The sequence below is a fragment of the Vitis vinifera genome, chromosome 16, assembly GCF_030704535.1.
Source record: "Vitis vinifera cultivar Pinot Noir 40024 chromosome 16, ASM3070453v1".
Taxonomy (NCBI): Eukaryota; Viridiplantae; Streptophyta; class Magnoliopsida; order Vitales; family Vitaceae; genus Vitis; species Vitis vinifera.
Window position 1 is genome coordinate 4,413,915 of NC_081820.1, and position 20,586 is coordinate 4,434,500.

Here is a 20,586-nt window from a genome sequence, read left to right on the forward strand (position 1 = left end):
CCATGGTAAAAACTGTCATGACAGGGACGAGCAGGGGCGACGACTCAAAGGTGTCCTCAGAACCTTCTCAGTCAACCTCTACAATTGTCCCCACTGCTATTGACCATTCATCCCTTCAAATAACTACTCACAAGCTTAATGGCAAAAATTTCCTTCAATGGTTGAGGGCCGCTCAAATGGTTATTCGCAGACACAGGAAGATTGGATATCTCCATGGCACAATAAAGAAGCCAAAGGAGACTGATCCTACGTTTCATACCTAGTATGCCAGCAACTCAATCGTTATGGCGTGGCTCGTGAACTCAATAGAAGAAAACATTGGCGAAAATTACATGTATTGCTCAACTGCAAAGGAGCTTTGGGATGCTGTGAATCATGCTTTTTCAGACCTTGAAAACTCAGCTCAAATGTTCAAACTAAGAAACGAAGTTTGAAATTTGAGACAAGGTGATATGGATGTGATACATTACTTCAATATTTTCAACAAATTGTGGAAAGAAATAGACATGTTTAATGATTGTGTGTGGAGTTCTGCCGAGGATGGTGAAAGATACAAGAAAATGGTGGATAAAGAACAAATATTTGATTTCCTTGTTGGACTTAACAAGGAGTTGGATGAGGTTTGGGGACGACCACTTGGAACAAATCCAATGCCCTCAATTGATGAGATTTTTGCAGAAGTGAGGAGAGAAGAGTGTCGCGAGCATGTCATGCTTGGAGGACAAAAACCACTGCCCACATCAGACAACTCAGCCCAAGCTGTTCGTGATTCAAACTTGGCAAACAAAGGAGATTCTCACAGCAATCAGAGAGGAAATCGGTTATAGTGTGATCACTATCAACATCCCCATCATACCCACGACACTTGCTGGAAAATACATAGAAAACCAACAAATTGGAAGGAAAAAGTCAACAAATCTAATCCGAAAGGTTATCAGGCTGCAACAGAACCGAGCCTTAAGCCAAACGATAGCAAAGTCAGTGTTTCCGTTGCTAAGGAACAAATGGAACAACTCTACAAATTGTTGACACTAGCATCATTGCCAAATAATTTGAGTACATCACTATTAGCTCAAAAAGGTACATTTTCATTTGCTTTGAATGGTGTTACACAAAGACAAGAATCATTGATTATCGATTTGGGTACAACAGATCACATGACAGGGTGTGCAAATTTGTTTTCAACTTATACATCCAATCTAGGAAATTTTAAGGTTAAAATTACAGATGGTTCCCTATCAATGGTTGCAAGCATGGGTACAATCAAGATTGGCGCAGATTTGATTCTCCATTCTATATTACATGTTCCAAATTTGACTTGCAACCTACTGTCTATCAGTACACTTACACGAGTACCTAGCTGTGTTGCAAAATTCTCACGCTCTACATGTACCTGTCACGACTTGACTACGGAGAGGATGATTGGCAATGCTAGGGAACACAGAGAACTATACTATCTTAAGAAAGAAGACTTTGTTAATAAACAAGCTCAAACAGTCAGTTGTAAAGCTTCTAGTTTGTCTAGAAAACAAGAAATAATGTTGTGGTACTGTAGGCTAGGCCACCACAGTTTTCCTTATCTGAAAAATTTGTTTTCTTCCATGTTCAAGAAAAATGATTTGTTTCAATGTCAAGTTTGTCAATTAGCAAAACAGCAATGTTCTGTTTTTCCTTCTCATCCATACAAACCTTTGAAACCCTTTGCCTTGATTCATAGCAATCTTTGGGGTCCTTCCAAAGTTCATAATGTCACTGAAAAAAAATGGTTTGTGATTTTTATTGATAACCACACCAGGGTTTGTTGGGTTTACTTGCTAAAAGACAAATCATAAACTGAACAAACATTCAAAAATTTTCATCTAATGATCCAAAACCAGTTTAACTCAAAAATACAAGTTTTTCGTACCGATAATGGAGGTGAGTACTTTAATACAATTTTGGGAAAATATTTGTTACAAAATGGGATCATACACCAGAGTTCTTGTGATCACAATTCTCAACAAAATGGGACTGCTGAACAGAAAAATTGTCATCTTCTTGAAGTAACCTGTTCCATAATGTTCACTGCCAATGTATCTAAAACCTTTTGGGGGGATGCAGTTCTTACGGCCTGTTATTTGATAAATTGTATATGCCTTCTCGAGTTTTGGAATTCCAAACACCTTTAAAAAAAAATCAATCTTGTTTCCCACATACACGAACCTTCACCTCTCTTCCACTGAAAATATTCGATTGTACCTCATTTATCCACATTCATGACCCTACCCATAGCAAATTGGAACCTAGAGTACTTAAGTGTGTATTTCTCGGTTATTCTGCTACTCAAACGGGATATCAATGTTATTGTCCAAAAAAACAAAACTATTTTGTCTCTATGGATGTTACATTTTTTTAAGATCAGCCCTTTTACACCAAAAATTCCCTTCAGGGGGAGAACTTAGGTGAAGAAAATTTTTGGAATGTTACGTTGCTTTTTGTTCCACCTTCTATAGGTATACCAGCATCCCTGCCTTTTGTTCCACCTTCCGCAAGTATACCAACATCACCAAATCGATCAGAAACGCTGCCTTCTCTTCCACCTTCTGCAGATATACTAGCATCCCTACCTTCTGTTCCACCTTCCGCAGGAATACCAGCATCACCACAATCCTTAAATCGATCAGAAACTCCAGGAATTCCAAAGCTGCCGATTCCACAACCTGAACCACGACCGAATTCACTGTCCAGTCCACAAATCAACTTGTCTAAGTATTCCAGTCCATCCCAGCCAATGATGACTATGCACGACAAACCCTCAACATCAACAACAAGGGGAGATTTGCAGCTACAACCTGAGTTACGTGTTTATTCACGGAGGAATATTTCAAAAGGAGTAGAAAATTCGGTGAACCTTTAGCATGGTCACTTGTCTAAACCGAATTCAGGTATACACATATCCCCTACAAACCTCAATATTGATGAACTTGATGTACCCATAGCATTGAGGAAAGGTGTGAGAACCTGCACTCAACACCCAATGTCAAATTTTGTCTCATATGATCATTTATCACCTTCTCTTCAAGCTCTAGCAACTAATCTGGCAAGTGTTGATATTCCAAGAACAATACAAGAAGTTTTGAAGGAACCAAAGTGGAAAAAGGAACTTGAGGACAAAATACATGCTCTTCAAAAAAATGAAACTTGGGATTTGGTGAAAAAGTCTGAAGGAAAAATTCCAGTAGGTTGCAAGTGGGTGTTCACAGTAAAATACAATTCAGATGGATCGATTGAATGGTACAAGACAAGGCTAGTTGCAAAAGGATTCACTCAAACATATGGGGTGGACCATCAAGAGACAATCACACTTGTAGCTAAGCTAAACACCATCCAGGTCTTGCTTTTTCTAGCAACAAACAATGACTGGCAACTTCAACAATTAGATGTAAAGAATGCCTTCATTAACGGTGATCTAGAAGAAGAGGTACATATGGAATTACCACCAGGTTTTGATGTGACAAGGACAGATGGAAGGTGTGTAAACTGAAAAAATCTATTTACAGACTGAAGCAATCACCAAGGGCTTGGTTCAATCAATTTACTAAGACAATCAAACAAATGGGTTACAAACAAGCTCAAACAGACCATACATTGTTTTACAAACACAAAGATGGTAAGATCACTATTCTCATTGTTTACATCGACAATATTATCCTTACAAGACATGACAAACATGCGATGGAAGATTTAAAGGAGAAATTGGAAAGGGAATTTGAGATAAAAGACTTTGGATCAATGAGGTACCTTCTCGGCATGGAAGTGGCTAGAAATCAGCAAGATATATCTGTTTCTCAAAGAAAGTATACCTTGGATCTTTTAAAGGAAACCGGAATGATGGGGTGCAAACCGGTTGATACTCCAATGGATCCGAATTTGAAATTGACAAAATTCCAAAACAGCAACCCAGTAGATAAAGGAAGGTACCAACGTTGAGTGGGGAGGCTCATTTATCTCTCTCAAACTAGACCTAATATCGCGTTTGCAATTAGCATGGTAAGCCAATTCATGCATACACCATACGAGGAACATATGGAGCTTGCATACCGAATTCTAAAATATCTCAAAGGGACGGTTGGAAAAGGTCTATACTTTGCGAAAAATGAAGCAAGAACAGTAGAAACTTATACGGATGTTGATTGGGCACATTTGATGGACGATAGGCAATCAACTTCTGGATATTGTACCTTTGTATGGGGAAACTTGGTAACTTGGAGGAGCAAAAAACAAAATCTCGTAGCTAGAAGCAACACGAAAGCTGAGTTTAGAGTTGTTGCTCAAGGCATATGCCAGTTACTTTGGTTAAAATTGTTGTTGAAAGAGTTAAAAGTCACATCACATCAGCCAATGAAGATCTACTGCAAAAATAAAGCTGTCATAAACATATCTCATAACCAAGTTCATCATGACCAAACAAAGCACGTTGAAGTAGACCGTCATTTCATCAAAGAGAAACTGGAAGAAGGAACCATCTGCATGACATACATTCCATCCGCACAACAAGCGGCAGATCTACTAACAAAGGCCCTTGCAAGACCAGCGTTTGAGAAGTTACGAGACAAGCTGAAACTACTCAATATTTTTGTCCCAGCTTGAAGGGAGTGTTAGAGATTTTTTCAGATAATTGAGATTATCTAAATCAGTTGAAGAAGTTTGAATTAATTCAAACTATCCAAACAGCTTTGGATATTTGAGTTAATTTGAATTATTTTAAATTTGTTTTATCCATAGAGTAGTTAGAGATTAATTCAAATTAATCTCCTAGTTTTTAGGATGTTTCTGGTTTCCTAAAATAAAGGACTTAGGTAACACCTAAGTCTATAAATTAGTTTGTAATTGAGTTTAATAACAGATCAGAGTAGTGTCTGAGTTTTTCTTCCTACTGCTTGGAAACAGATACTAGATTAGGAATAGTGTAGACGGTATCTTCCAAGATGAAAATAAATAAATAAATGATGGGGAAAATTGTTAAGCTAGTGTTTGAAAAAGATATAAAACCTTAAAATGAATCATGAAAATTCATTTTGCCAAATGAACAATCAAGTTAGAAAAAATAATGTATGGTAAAGGTAAAGAATTATAGATTTCTAAAACCTAAAAATAACTAGATTAGCCATTTAAAAAATTGAGTAAAGAATGGTGATGAGGGTGGTGGTGATGATGGCAACATTCGCAATGGAACTAGCAATGGTGGTGGTGGAGGTGCAGGTAGTGGTAGTAATCACAGAAGTGCTGATATCAATGGCAGTGGTGATGATCAAGTGGTGACAGTGATGGTGTTGGCAGGTAGCAGTGGCATAGAGCTGCAAGAGCAACAATAGTACAAGGCAGCATAACTGTGGTTAGCTATAGAAGAGAGGCTGCAATGTCAAAAATGATAAAAGGCAGCATAATGGTGGTGATTATATAAACAGTGATGATAGTGGTGAAAATACAGGTGGTGGCAGTATGCCAACAGGGCAATGGTGCCAGTCATTGACGTGCTGCAGCAATAACATGACGTTGATGATGGTGGTGATGTTGCAATAAGGATAGTGGTAATGGCATTGGCAATAGTGATAGTAGAATTGGTTCTTCAGAATGGCAGTGGTGGTGGCAGCAATTGTGCAGTGTTGTTGACAGCAGCAGCGATGATAGTTGTACTGATGATTATGAGTGGTGGTAGTGAAAGTGGTGACAACAATGGCATAGTAGGGGTAAGGATGGTGGTAGCATTGACAGCAGTGGTAGCAGCAATCATGTTAGTAGTAGTAGAGGTGGTGACAGTGGCAGTGGTAGCCTGTGATAAATGCATTTATGTTTTTATCAAAGTAGGCATTTTTCAGTTTTTCACACTTTCCTCCACAAATGGGGTGGAAGATATATAACAATTCTCACCATTTGGAAGAATAGCAAATATTTGGTTAGGGAAATAATAAAAATCCAATATAAATTGAAGAATTCATTTTCCAACAATGCATTCTCAAATTAACTAGCACAACTTTTCATTTTCTTGATGGCTTAGGAGGCCTTAACCTTTTATTACACTCCTTTTCTTTTCACTCCTTTTCGCTTGCCTTTTTCAGATCTGGTACACTCCCTATGTACTTAGGTTGCATCCTCTCTTTTTTAGGTGTTCATTAGTAACTAAAACGAAAAAAAAAATGTTTGATAGAATTCTTTTCAAATAAATGGTACATCTTGGGAATCTATATATATATATAGACACACACACACACACATAGCAATTCCTATCCAACTAGGAAACCCACTCCTATCTATCAATCCCTATGATTGAGGGATCTGATTTTATCATAATAAATACAAAATATACACCTTGAACACAACTCAAGTTTCTTTACATAGAAAATACTCAGATTCCAACACTCCCCCTCACGCTAGTGAGTAGATATTATCTATTCCCAGCTTGTCTACTATAGCATGAAGCACCAAGCCAGCCAATCCCTTTGTGAGAACATCTGCCAGTTGATTTTTTGTAAGAATATAGGGAGTACATATCAAACCACTCTCCAACTTTTCCTTTATGAAGTGTCTATCAATTTCAACATGTTTAGTTCGATTGTGTTGTATTGGATTATATGCAATACTAATGGTTGACTTATTATCCCAATAGAGCCTCATAGGACTATACTATTTAATTCTAAGATCTCCAATAATTATCTTTATCCACAACTCACAGATGTCGCATGTCATAGCTCTAAATTCTACTTTTGAGCTTAATCATGTTATCACATTTTGCTTCTTACTCCTCCAAGAAAGGTACAATATTTTGTTGTAGACCTTCTACCCATAATCAATCCTGAATAATCAACATCGGCATAGACCTCCAGCCTCATTTCAAGGCCTTTTTTGAACAAAATTCGCTTACCCAAAGTATCCTTAACGTAGTGTAGAATTCGGTTGACAGCTTGAAGATGAATCTCCTTTAGATTCCCTTTCTCTTCTACTCCTCCCCCTATTTCTAGGGCTCTTGCCAGAGAGGCTCATCGTGGTTTGGGGCAGAGTTGCTGCGGAGACTTGGTGATGATGGAAAGTGACTTTCCACCACTGAAGGATGGAGGTAGAAGTGGTCCAGACTCCATGATCTTGGAGGATGGGTCAACAGTGAACTTCCAGCCTTCCTGTGATGACCTTGAACCCAGTTTGTTGGCTGGGAAGGAGGAAGTGTCCTTCGCTTTGGTAAAGGGTGTGCTTCAATGGATTCACAGTGGGACTCTTCCTGTTCTTAGGGCAATTTTAGTAGACTAGTGTCCCTTAGCAAATTTTTGGGGCTTCCAGTGGACGAGTATGAAGAGGAAATATTAAGCCTTCTAAAAAAATTGGAAATGAGAACAAAAGGGAAGATCGTGACACAAGGGACAAAAAAGTCTAGAGTGGGTGGCTCTAAATTAGAGAAGAAGCTAAGGAAATTAGAATGCTCTGTGAATTAAAAGTCCAACTCAAAATGGTGGGAGAAGAAAGGGGAAAAATTTTGGGGATTTGACCAGAGTGTGTCAATGAAACTCCAAATAGTATCATGGAATGTTAGAGGGATTAATGAGAGGAATAAATGCAAAATCATTAAGTCTTTGTTACACTCACATTACGTTGATCTTGTTTGTCTTCAAAAACGAAGGTTCAACAATTGTCAATCTATTTGGTGAGGAGTCTAGGTGTAGGCAAATGTTTGGACTTGGGGCCAATGGATGCTAGGGGCCAAGCAGGGGGGAATTGTGGTTTTCTGGGATAATCGGGTATTGGAGCTTATTAAGATGGAGCTTAGGGCATTTTCAGTTTCGTGTCATTTCAGGAACTATGTGGATAACTTTGTTTGGATGTTCTCAAGGGTATATGTGCCTATCTTGGCTGAGGAGAGGGAAGACTTTTGGGTTGAGCTAAGTTCTATAAGAGGTCTCTGAAAAGATCCTTGGTGTATGGGTGGGGGACTTCAATGTAGTGAGATTTCCAAAAGAATGAAGGCACTATCAAAGAATATTGGCTTCCATGAGGGGCTTTTCAAAAGTTATTGACGAGTTGTGCCTTAAAGATCTTCCCCTATTTGGTGGTTGGTATACTTGGTGTGGTGGGTTAAGTAACAGTTTAGCCTCTAACTTGGACCGTTTCCTTGTTTCTGATGATTAGGAGGATAAGTTCAACGACTTGGTCTAGAGAATCCTACCAAATCCAACCTCTATTCATGCACCAATCTTGTTGGATGGTGGTGGGACAAGGAAAGGAAAGACTCCATTCAAATTTGAAAATATGCGGCTAAAGGTGGAGGGATTCAAAGACCTTATTAGGTAATGGTAGGAGGGGTACAACATGCAAGTGTCCTACAATCACATTTTGGCTATTAAGCTCAAATCTTCGAAGCAGGACCTTAAAGTGTGGAAAAAAAAGGTTTTTGGTAATGTTTCTACCAAAACACTTGACGCTTTGGCATAGATAAGGTTGTGGGATGCAAAGGAAAGGGAGAGGGCCCTAACAACGAAGGAATATGAGGTTAAAAGGGGGATGGTAGATGAGTTTAAAATATAAGTAATGTTGGAGGAAATTTCTTAGAGACAAAAATCAAGAGAGCTGTGGCTAAAAGAAGGGGATAAAAGCATAAGATTCTTTCACAAAATGGTCAATGCTTGAAGAAGGGAGGAATTTCATGGACAAGATAAGGGTTAATGGTGATGTACTAGTAGGAAAGGATAATATTAAGGAAGGGGTGACAAATGCCTTTCACAATGATGTTTTCCAAGGTGGGGGAGTGGAGGCCAAAAATAGATGGGCTAGTCTTTAATTCTTTGTCATCTGTAGGTTCAGCAGCCTTGAAGTCTCCTTTTACTGAAGATGAGGTTTTTAGAGCTTTATCTAGCTTATGGTGACAAGGCCATGGGTCTGGATGGCTTTACCTTGGCTTTTTGGCAATGCTATTGGGAGCATGTGAAAAGCAAGGCTATGGGATTCTTCGAAGAATTCTATGAGGCGAGATCCTTTGAAAAAAGTTCAAATGCTACCTTTCTAGTATTGGTGCCTAAGAAAGGGGGGGCCAAGGACCTAAAGGACTGTAGGCCCATTAGCTTGGTAGGGGGTTAATACAAGCTTTCGGCTAAGGTTTTAGCTATTAGACTGAAGGGTGGTTGGTACATTGATCTCAGAATTTCAACTTGCTTTTGTGAGAGGAAGACAAATTTTGGGTGTTGTCTTAATAGCAAATGAGGCCAATAATTCTAGACTTAAAGACGATTAGAGAGGAGTCCTATGCAAGTTGGATATCGAAAAGGCTTATGACCACGTGAATTAGAGCTTTGTCCTTACAGTAATGGAAAGAATAAGGTTTGGCTCAAAGAGGTTAGGTTAGATCAGATTGTGTATCTCTACAGCCTGCTTTTCTGTATTGGTGAATGGCACTCCTTTAGGTTTCTTTAGAATCTCTAGAGGGTTGAGACAAGAAGACCCTTTGTTTCCTTATTTGTTTATCTCAGTGATGGAGACCCTCTCTCGTTTGCTTTCTCGAGCAAAGGAATATGGTTTTATTAAGGGATTCCTAATCAAAGGAAGGGAGGATGTGAGGGTGGAGGTCTCCCATTTGTTCTTTGCAGATGATTCTCTCATTTTTTGTGACGCCAACAAGAAAAATCTTAAGCACCTAAGTTGGGTTTTCAATTGTTCAAGGCATGTCCAGGGCTAAAGATTAATATGGAGAAAAGTGAATTGATTCCAGTTGGGGATGTCCCTAATTTGGAGGAGCTTGTCAAGGTTTTAGGCTACAAGGTGGGTGCCCTACCAACCACCTACTTAGGCCTACCTTTGGGTGCTCCTTACAAGTCTACTAGTGACTGGGAAGGGGTGGAAGAGCAGTTCCAAAAAAGGCCTACTTTGTGAAAGAGGCAATACCTTTCAAAAAGTGGGAGACAAACACTGATTAAAGGCACTTTATCCAGCTTACCTATTTACTGCATGTCTGTCCCTCTTTGTTATCCCTAAAAGAGTAGTGTATAAACTAGAAAGGATTCAAAGGGACTTCCTTTGGGTAGGGAAGGACTTTGGTCAACAAGCCCCATCTTGTAAATTGGTTGGTCGTTTGCTTGGAAAAACAAAAAGGGGGCTTGAGGCTTAGAAGCTTGTCGACTCTTAACAATGCTCTATTAGGGAAACGGCCATGGAGATTTGTGAAGGACATGAATCCTCTTTGAAAACAAGTGATTGTTGGTGAGTATGGGCTAGAGAAGGGGGGTTGGTACTCAAAAGAAGTGAGAGAGAGGTATGGAGCAGGGTTTGGAAGGCAATCAAAAAGGGATGGGAGGCTATCAAAGATAAAACTAGCCTTCAGATTGGCTTAGGGAATCGAGTGAAATTCTGGAAGAATAAGTGGTGCGGGGATTTGTCTTTGAGGGATTCCTTCGCGAACCTGTATTCTATAGCCTCTTCTAAAGAAGCTTGGGTAGTGGATGTTTGGGATGGAGGTAGTTGGGGTCCAAGGTTTAGCAAACAGTTCAATGATTCAAAGTTGGAGGAAGTGGATGCCTTTTTTGGGAGGTTGCATGTTCAGTCTCTCTCTTTGGGTACTAATGATGACATGGTTTGGTTAGACAAAAAATGGGGTTTTTTCAATTAAGTCCTTTTACTCCCCTTTGGCAAGTAGGAGAGCAGAGCATTTCCCTCATAGCATAGTTTGGATCTTACTGGCTCCTATAAGAGCTAGTTTCTTTGTTTGGGACGCAACTTAGGCCAAGATATTAACTCAGGAAGAGGGGATGGAGGATGCCTAATAAATACTACATGTGCAAAATAGAAGAAGAGACAAGTGATCGTATTTTTGATAGGAAACGACAAAGGGATATATTGATAGAAAAAAAAAAGTACAAGAAAAGGATGAGGAATCCTCTCACCAAAGAAAACTAAACTACAAGAATACAAAAACAAGAAAATACAATGTAAAAACGAACACACTCTCTAGATTAGACCAACCCAAAGGAATTACACGCCGCTAGTCAATCAAGTTGTAACACAATAAGGGGAGTCCCCTTAAAAACCTTGGAACAAAAAGCCCAAAGAGAAGCAAGGAAATGAATAGAATCCCAAAGATTCTCTGAATTCCTTGCTTTATCCTCAAAAATCCTCGCATTTCTTTCCCGCCACACAATCCAAATTAAAGCAATGCATGCGGCTTGCCACAAAACTATCCCTCTCTTAGATAAATCAAAACCATTGTAATTGATGGACATGTCGGAAATGCTCCTCGGGGGAACCCAATCTGTCTTGGCTAATTGAAATAATTTGTGCCACAACCCCATTGTCAAATAACAATGTAGGAAAAAATGATCTGCTGATTCTCCATGCCACACGCACAACTTTCAAATATCAGGACTAAGAGCTTTGTAGGGTCTTCTCAATTGTAGCAAGTCATTAGTATTTACCTTCTTGTGTGCCACCAACCAAACAAAGAACTTGACTTTGAAAGGGACTTGAGAATTCCAAACGAACTTAATAGGGAAAACTAGAGGAGAACCAGAACATTGGGATAAGGCAAGAAAGAAAGATTTGACTATAAAAAGCCCTAAAAAAGATAAAGACCAAGATCTCGCATTTGAAACCAAAGATGACAAATGCAAACAATCAAGTGACCGCATGAGGTCTTCTAAATCTTCTATCTCAAAATCGGATAGGTTGCGGCGAAAATTAAAGTTCCAAGAGAAGGGACGAGTAGAACTGAGAATTGAAGAAATAGGAATATTTTTATCTGTGACTACTCTAAATAGTCTTGGATATTGGGATCCCAAAGGTTGGTCCCCCCACCACGAGTCTTCCTAGAACCAAATTCTTTCCCCATCTCCTACCACGAACCGAGTAAACTTGGAAAACTCCTGAAAGACTTGTGCAATAGCCTTCCAAGGACAACGATGTGACCATCTGACTATAGTGTTGGCATCTCAACCATTAGAGTGTGATCCGTAAATGCTTAAAATAACCTGATGTCATAGAGCTAAACCCTCCCTAGGGTACCTCCACAACCATTTCCCTAAGAGAGTGACATTCCTTAGAGTAATCTTCCCAAATCCCAATCCCCCTTTTGCCTTCGAATTACACACTACATCCCAACTAACAAGATGATCTCTTTTACAAAAGTTGTTGAAAGCACTTGCTCTCACAAAAGTTGATGGCGAAGTTTTTTGAAGTGGAGAGAAAGGCTTTCCAAGTAAAGTTTGAAGGTTCCAATGGGGGAACTTGGATCTCAATAACAAAGAGAAGTCGAGGTTTTGTTGTTTCGATAGGTTTTGGAGAGGAGTTGGATTGGTTGTCGGAGCATTTGAAGAAAGTTGTAGAGTTGGAGGCTTCCAAGGGTTTTATTTGAAAGATTAAGGGCAAGACTAGGACTCATTTTACTCCTGTATAACAATCTTTTTTAGAATTTCCATAACAATCTTGAAAGGGCTTTGGTGAATATGTTGGTTAGCAGTCGATAGGATATGGATACTGTGAGTGGAAGAACATTCTTCGTGGATTAGCTTGGTCCTCCTTGTGGAAGTCTAGATTTGCTAACCAGGGATGATGGAAAGATTTGATGTGGAAAGAAAGGCTTTTCAGGTAAAGTTTGAAGGCATCAATGGGGGAATGTGGTTTTCAATAACAGAGAGAAGTCGAGGTTTTGTTGTTTCGTTAGGATTTGGAGAGGAGGAGTTGGATTGGTTGTTGGAACATTTGAAGAAAGCTGTGGAGTTGGAGGCTTCCGGGGGTTTTACTCGGAAGATTAGGAGCAAATCGAGGACGCATTTGATGGAGATTTGCTTCAATAGTAGAGGGAGATTTATGAAAATTACAGAAATTGTTGCAAAGAGAAAATCTCTAGTGCTAGTTGTTCTTGAGGGTGTTAAAGGCAATGGGTGGGAAACCCTTAGAAAGGCGATTTCCAGAGTCCAAGAAGTGTCTGATCAGGCTGTAAGAGCCTCGAAGGAGAAGGATAAAGAGTCTCAGGTGAGCAAAGGAATGTACAGAGAAGGGCGGTCCTATGCAGATGTGGTTGCAGAGAAAGGACATAGAAACGGAGCTTCGATGCCAGTTGGAAGATGGGCAAGAGCTGTAATTTGCGAAAGTAAAGGAAAAATTCTGGATTGGTTTGATGTAGGGAAAGTTATTGCGAGGATGATGGGTACGAAAGGGATGGTGTCTGTAACCCCCATTTCCGAATACAAGGGGTGCTTTTTTGTGGATTCTGCAAGGAGAGCTATGTGGTTTCAAGATCAAGGGAGTTTAACAGTGAGAGGAAGGGTTGTTGCGTTGAGGAGATGGTCACCAAAAGAAAACTCTGTTGTTGGTGGAAAGTTTAGAAGGGGTTGGTTAGAGCTGAGAGGCCTTCCTTTCCATCTATGTGGGATGAGTTTCAGTTGAGGTACATTTTGCAGAAATGGGGGAGGGTAACGAAGGTGGCAAAGGAAACTCTGAAACTCGTAGACTTGTCGAAGGTAAAGATGTGGGTGGAGATGCATCCAAATGTCGTGCTACCAGCTTTGCTAGAGGTGGAAGACGGAGCTTGGTCATTTACGGTTGCAGTCTCCGTCATCGGAGAAGCTGAAGAAGACGTTCTTCTCAGGCCAGAGTCAAATCGCAGCAAGGACGAAGTAACGTCAGCGGAAGGTTGCGTCTATCAGAGGCCAAAGAATGCTGAAGGGCTACGAGCTATTGCTAGGGATAATGAGTACCACAGATGGAGGCCTCGTCATCGCTCCCGTGCTCGGTCTTCAGTTTCAAATTCAGATACCGAAGTGGAGAAAGGAAAGGGGAAGAGCTGCTTGGGCCCAACGGCGGGAAGTGTTGACGGGCCAACAAAACCAGAAGCCTTTTTTAAAGGCCGTTTTGCTAGGGCCCATTTTGAGGAGAAGAACATTGGGCCTTCTGCGGGTCCAGTCCACGAAACTGAAGCAGGGTCTTCTAATGGTGGCCCAGCAACGCCTTCGTCTTCAAAGCTTCAGCGATCAGGAACCTCTGCAAAGGAGGTGATGCCGATAGCTCATTCTCAAGAGTCAGCAAAGCTAAAAGGCAACTCAGTTACTGCAAGACGCAAGGCGAGGAGTTGGCCGCCGAGCCTAAAGGTGACGTCTATTGTCCCGAAGCGCAACCTAGATGGGGATGGCGCACCGGAAGCAAATCGAGGCTTTATTTGGGGCAGATCAGTCTTCAAAAAGGGCGCCCTTTCTCCTGTTTCAGAAAAATCCCGACGTTTCACTGGGGGGACAGAGGGAGACGAAGGGATCTCGCCATGCAACTGGGTAAAAAAGGTACGTCCTCCTTCCTTAGCTCTCTCTGAGAAGGATCTTCCTTTGGTTGGGGCTTTTAATCCAAATATTCTTTCCGACTCCTCTGTTTCTTCAGTTATTCCTTCTCGATGTCAGGCTTTTTCTCCGATTCCGTTGGAGTCAAGCCTTGTCTCTCAGCGTAGTCCCTTTCCGAAAATTGCTGTTGTTGAGCCCAGTCGTCTTGTTGGCGTGTCCCGTTCTGAAGGAGTGGCGTTTCCCCTAGAAACCTCTAACCGAAATTCTGAAGACTGGCCTTTATTTAAGGACTCTCTAAGTAGCCCAGAGAAGCTTTGTGTCTCAGGGAAGGCTCAGTCCCCAAACCCAGAACCTCCCATCCTCCCGTTGGAAGGTTTTCAGGTTGAGGGACTCACGCCTGGAAAAATGGTCAAGGTTCAGTCGATTTTGGAGAGTTTGAGGATCAGAATTGTCAGAGAAAATGGAAAAGGTGCGGAAGAAGAAAACCAGAGTAATTCTTTTGCGGACAAGGTTTATTTCAGAAGGAAGAGGAAAAATGCTTCTGGAAATCGAGGAGAGGATTAGGTTTGGGTGCTGGTTGTGCTGGGTTGTTTTTGGTTTATATGAAGATATTAAGCTGGAATACGAGAGGATTAGGATCCAAGAAGAAAAGGAGGATAGTCAGAAGGTTTTTAAGTACTCAAAATCCAGATATTGTGATGCTTCAGGAAACAAAGAGGGAAACTTGGGACCGGAGGTTTGTGAGCAGTGTTTGAAAAGGCAAGAGAGTGGAGTGGGCTGCTCTTCCAGCCTGTGGGGCGTCAGGGGGGATTGTGATTTTGTGGGATTCTAGCAAGTTCGAGTGTACAGAGAAGGTGTTAGGATCTTTTTCTGTAACTGTGAAGTTTAATTCTGGTGAAGAAGGATCTTTTTGGTTAACTTCAGTGTATGGCCCGATTAATCCGTTGTGGAGGAAGGACTTTTGGTTGGAGCTTCAAGACCTATATGGTCTAACCTTCCCAAGGTGGTGTGTAGGAGGGGATTTTAATGTTATTAGGAGGATATCTGAGAAATTGGGGGAAACTAGATTAACTTTCAACATGAGGTGTTTTGATGAGTTTATAAGGGAGAGTGGCTTGCTTGACCCCCCTCTAAGGAATGCGGCTTTTACATGGTCAAACATGCAAGCTGACCCTATTTGTAAGAGATTGGATAGATTCTTGTTTTCTTCTGAGTGGGATACCTTTTTCTCTCAAAGTTTTCAAGAGGCGCTTCCTAGATGGACCTCTGACCATAGCCCTATTTGTTTGGAAACTAATCCTTTAAAGTGGGGTCCGACTCCTTTTAGGTTTGAGAATATGTGGTTGCTCCATCCTGAGTTTAAGGAGAAGTTTAGAGTTTGGTGGCAAGAGTGTACGGGTGAAGGGTGGGAAGGTCATAAGTTTATGAGGAAATTAAAGTTTGTTAAGTCAAAGTTGAAAGAGTGGAATATAATGACCTTTGGAGATTTAAAAGAGAGGAAAAAGCTCATTCTTACGGACCTAAGTAGAATTGATCTAATTGAACAAGAAGGGAATTTGAATTCTGATTTGGTGTTAGAAAGGACCTTAAGAAGAAGGGAGTTAGAGGATGTGTTATTAAAGGAAGAGGTTCAATGGAGACAAAAATCTAGGGTTAAGTGGATTAAAGAAGGGGATTGTAACTCTAAATTCTTTCATAGAGTGGCCACAGGTAGGAGAAGTAGGAAGTTCATTAAGTCTCTGATTTCTGAGAGGGGGGAGACTTTAAACAACATTGAGGATATTTCTGAGGAGATTGTTAATTTCTTTGGGAATCTTTATTCCAAACCTGTAGGTGAGTCTTGGAGGGTTGAAGGAATTGACTGGGTCCCTATTTCTGGAGAGAGTGGAGTTTGGCTGGATAGGCCTTTTACTGAAGAGGAGGTTCGTATGGCAGTTTTCCAATTGAATAAGGAAAAGGCCCCTGGTCCTGATGGTTTTACTATTACAGTTTATCAAGAGTGTTGGGATGTGATAAAAGAGGATCTTATGAGGGTGTTTCTCGAGTTCCACACCAATGGGGTAATAAACCAAAGTACAAATGCGACCTTCATTGCTTTGGTGCCTAAGAAAAGTCAATCTTTTAAAATCTCAGATTATAGACCTATTAGCTTGGTTACAAGTTTGTATAAGATAATTGCTAAGGTCTTATCAGGGCGTTTACGCAAAGTTCTTCATGAAACAATCTCTGGTTCTCAAGGAGCCTTTGTTGAAGGGCGACACATTCTAGATGCTGTGTTGATAGCCAATGAAGTGGTGGATGAGAAAAGAAGGTCAGGGGAGGAAGGAATTGTTTTCAAAATCGATTTTGAGAAGGCCTATGATTATGTGGATTGGGGCTTCTTAGATCATGTGCTTCAAAGGAAGGGGTTCAGCCAGAAATGGAGATCGTGGATAAGGGGTTGTTTGTCTTCTTCTAGTTTTGCAATCCTAGTTAATGGGAATGCAAAGGGTTGGGTTAAGGCTTCTAGAGGTTTGAGACAAGGAGACCCTCTCTCTCCTTTCCTTTTTACTTTAGTGGCAGATGTTCTAAGTAGGATGTTGTTCAGAGCAGAGGAAACTGGGCTTACTGAGGGTTTTTCTGTGGGGAGGGATAGGACAAGAGTGTCTTTGTTACAGTTTGCAGATGACACTATCTTTTTCTCTAAAGCCTCTATGGAACATCTTCAAAACCTCAAGATTATCCTTTTGGTTTTCGGGCAAGTTTCTGGTTTAAAAATCAACTTAGAGAAAAGCACCATTTCAGGTATTAACACTAGGCAGGAGCTATTGTCTAGTCTGGCCTCGGTTTTTGATTGTAGAGTGTCTGAGTGGCCGTTATCTTATTTAGGTCTTCCTTTGGGAGGGAACCCAAAGACAATAGGCTTTTGGGACCCGGTGGTTGAGAGAATTTCGAGAAGATTGGATGGGTGGAAAAAGGCCTATTTGTCTTTGGGAGGGAGGATTACGTTAATTCAGTCTTGTTTGTCTCACATCCCTAGTTACTTCCTCTCCCTCTTTAAAATCCCAGCTTCAATTGCTTCAAAGATTGAGAAGATGCAAAGGAATTTTCTTTGGTCTGGGGCAGGGGAAGGGAAGAAAGATCATCTTGTCAGATGGGAGGTTGTTAGCAGACCAAAGGAGTCGGGAGGTTTGGGTTTTGGGAAGATTTCTTTGAGAAATATTGCTCTCTTAGGGAAATGGCTTTGGAGATTCCCTAGAGAAAGGAGTGGTCTTTGGCATAAGGTTATAGGGAGTATATATGGGACACATCCTAATGGATGGGACGCCAACATGGTGGTTAGATGGTCACACAGATGTCCTTGGAAGGCTATTGCTCAAGTTTTCCAGGAATTTTCCCCTTTTGTTCGCCTAGTGGTGGGCAATGGGGAGAGAATTCGTTTTTGGGAAGATCTTTGGTGGGGTAACCAATCTTTGTGCTCGCAATTTGCTGATCTTTACAGAGTTATTTCTGTGAAAAACCTCACTGTTTCAAATGTCCTTGGCAATTCCTTTCCATTGGCTTGGAATTTAAATTTTCGTCGCAATCTTACCGATTCAGAAATTGATCTCCTTCAGAGATTAATGTCCTCCCTCAGTTCAGTGCGTTTCTCTCCTTCTCTGGCAGATTCTAGAGCGTGGTCTTTGTCTTCATCAGGCTTGTTTTCAGTGAAATCTTTTTTCTTGGCCTTGTCAAAAGTCTCTAATCCTATTTTGTTCCTTCCGGCCAAGTTTTTGTGGAGTTCAAAAGTCCCTTCAAAGGTTAAGGCCCTCGCTTGGATAGTAGCTCATGGGAAGGTGAACACCAATGATAAGTTGCAATTGAGAAGACCCTACAAGTCCCTCTGTCCTCAATGGTGCATTCTTTGCAAAGGAAATGGAGAGTCAATTGATCACCTTTTTCTTCATTGTCCTGTTACCATTGGACTCTAGAACAAGTTGTTCAAGCTAGCTGGGTTGGATTGGGTCCCTCCAAGGAGTTTTGAGGATATGTTGGTTATTGCTTTTAAAGGCTTGGGGAACTCTTTAAGAGGCAAGACTCTTTGGCAAGTTGCTTGCCTTACTTTGGTTTGGATAGTGTGGCAAGAGCGAAACAATAGGATTTTTGAGGATAAGGGGAGATCGGAAGAGACATTATGGGATTTGATTTTGTTCTACTCCACTCTTTGGGCTTCTTGTTCTGCAGCTTTTAGAGGAGTTCCTCTAAATGTGTTACAACTCAACTGGAGTGAGGTTTGCGCTTCAAGAGTTTGAGTTTGTGGGGGTTTCTCTTTGTTTTTAGCTATTGTTGGGTGTTTTTTCTGTTGTTCAGATTGTGTAGGAAGGACCTCTCATCCTTCTAGTGGTTTCTTTTGTTTCTTTTTTCTTTTCTTTCTCTTGTATCTTTCCTTTTATTAATATATTTCTCTTCGTTTCTGATCAAAAAAAAAAGACTAGGACTCATTTGATGGAGATTTGTTTCAATAGTAGAGGGAGATTCATGAAAATTACAGAAATTGTTACAAAAAGGAAACCTCTAGTTCTAGTTGTTCCTGAGGGTGTTAAAGGCATTGGGCGGGAAGCCCTTAGGAAGGCGATTTCTTCAGTGCAAGTCTTGTCTGATCAAGCTGTAAAGGCCTCGAAGGAGAGAATAAAGAAATCCGGTTGTGGCATTGTAGACCACAACACCCTAGTTTCTCTTATCTAAAACTATTGTTTCCTAGTCTATTCAAGAATAAAGATATTTCTCAATTTAAATGCGAGAATTGTGAGTATGTCAAACATCATAAGGCTTCTTTTCCCATTCAAATTCATGAAAAAATTTGTCCTTTCATGTTAATTCATAGTGATATTTAGGGACCCTCTTGTGTTAAAACTACTACTGGAGTTCGTTGGTTTATAACATTCACTGATGATCACACTAGAGTGTGTTGGGTGTATTTGTTGAAAGAAAAGTTTGAATTTGCTTGTGTGTTTAAACAATTTCACAAGATGATCTGCTGATGTGTTTAAGATCCTTCCCACAAATAATGGGAGAGAGTATTACTCAAATATTCTAGGAGAGTATCTACAAAAAGAAAGAATCATTCATCATTCATCATGTATTGACACTCCACAGCAAAATAGAATGTCGGAAAGAAAAAATCATCACCTTCTTGAAGTTGCCCATGCCATGATGTTCCAAATGAACATTCCAAAGGTGTTCTGGGGAGAAGCTATTTTGACAACATCCTATTTGATCAATAGAATGTCAACCCATGTCCTAAAAGATGAAACTCCCATAAATACCCTAAAACAATGTTTCACTGCCTCTCATCATTTATTTTCATCCCTTACTCCTAAGGTTTTTGGCTGCACAGCTTTTGTCCATATCCATGGCCACAATCATAGCAAGTTTGATCCTAAGGCACAAAAATGCATTTTCCTTGGATATTACCCAACTCAAAAAGGTTATAAGTGTTATCACCCACAATTACGAAAGTATTTTACATCTATGGATGTATCTTTCTTAGAGAACTAGCATTATAGCACCCAAAATTCTCTTCAAGGGGAGATTAGAGGAGAAGAGAATTTTTAGGAAGTATCCCAGGAGAAATTGGAGGAATTCTTGAAAATATTTCAATTGAAGAAAAAAAGCAAGAGAGCCAGAAAATAAAGAAGAAAAAAAGGAAGGAAGAGAGCCAGAAGAAAAAATTGAGAAGGAGGAGTGGATTACATATTACAGTAGAAGAGGAAGAAATCCATCACCTCCTATAGAGGGTCAATCTTCAACTCTTAAAACAGAGTCGAACACTCAGACAAATCCAACTCCTAAACCCTTATTTGATGATCTTGATTTACCTATTGCTCTCAAAAAATCTAACCGATCCTGCGCACAACATACTATTGCTCAATTTGTTCCCTATGGTGCTTTAAATGGCTCATTTAGAGCATCTACCATAATCTGTCTCATGTTAGGATTCCTCATGTTGTTCATGAAGCATTGCAGGTTCTAGAATGGTGAGAAGCAGTTAATGAAGAGATGAAAGCTCTCTTTAAAAATTATACTTGGGAAGTTACTAATCTTCCAGTGGGGTGCAAGTGGGTGTTCACAGTCAAGTTCAAAGCAAATGGAAGCATAGAAATACATAAAGCAAGACTAGTGGCTAAAGGTTACACCCAGACATTTGGTATTGATCACCAAGAGACCTTTGCCCCAGTAGCAAAGATGAATACAGTAAGAGTCCCATTGTCTATTGCAACAAAGATGGATTGGCCTCTATAACAACTTGATGTAAAAAAAATGCCTTCTTACATGGTGATTTGGAAGAAGAGGT

The 20,586-nt window shown here is 40.4% G+C and overlaps 1 protein-coding gene across 2 annotated transcripts in view; it reads right to left on the reverse strand.

Annotated features, from left to right (window-relative positions):
* The window catches only part of LOC100249449 (structural maintenance of chromosomes protein 6B), a 97,466-nt gene that overhangs the window by 71,453 nt on the left and 5,427 nt on the right, over positions 1 to 20,586 (reverse strand). The window lies entirely within an intron of this gene.